Source organism: Elephas maximus, chromosome 4, assembly GCF_024166365.1.
Source record: "Elephas maximus indicus isolate mEleMax1 chromosome 4, mEleMax1 primary haplotype, whole genome shotgun sequence".
NCBI lineage: Eukaryota > Metazoa > Chordata > Mammalia > Proboscidea > Elephantidae > Elephas > Elephas maximus.
Window position 1 is genome coordinate 188,758,713 of NC_064822.1, and position 557 is coordinate 188,759,269.

The following is a 557-nucleotide window of genomic DNA, read 5'->3' on the forward strand; positions in this document are numbered from 1 at the left end:
GGACCTCAGGATCAGTTGCTCACAGCCCAAAATCCCTGTGGCCACACGCTGTGTTTATTGCTTTGGCCCTGCTTCTCAGCACAGTTACCAAGCCTACTGTCATCTATTGTTTGCAAAAATGGCTGCAACCATTCCCATACCCTTAGGTTACTCCTTCCCGCTTTGACTCATGGACTGGCCCTGGGACTTGCTTTGGTCAAGGGGAAGAAAGAAAACATGACACAAGCAGAAATTTGTGCCTTGGGGCTTACCGTCCCTTGTTGTGCTGAAACTAGCATGTCAGAAGAGCCTGAGCTAGCCTGCTGGGAGAGGAGAAGCCTCACAGTCAGCAGTCAGCCGGCCCCTGATTGTCAGTCTGCAGGCTGTCAGACACAGGAGGGAGCCGTTCTAGCCAGCCAGCCTGCAGCTGACCACAGATGTGGGCGGCGGGGGAGGGGTGGGTGGGGAGGCTGCAGAGGTCACCCAAGTTGCCCCAGACCAGAAGGACTGCCCTGCTAGGAATGAAGAATCACATACTAAGTAAAATGGTTGTTGCTTTAAGCTACTAAGTATGGGAT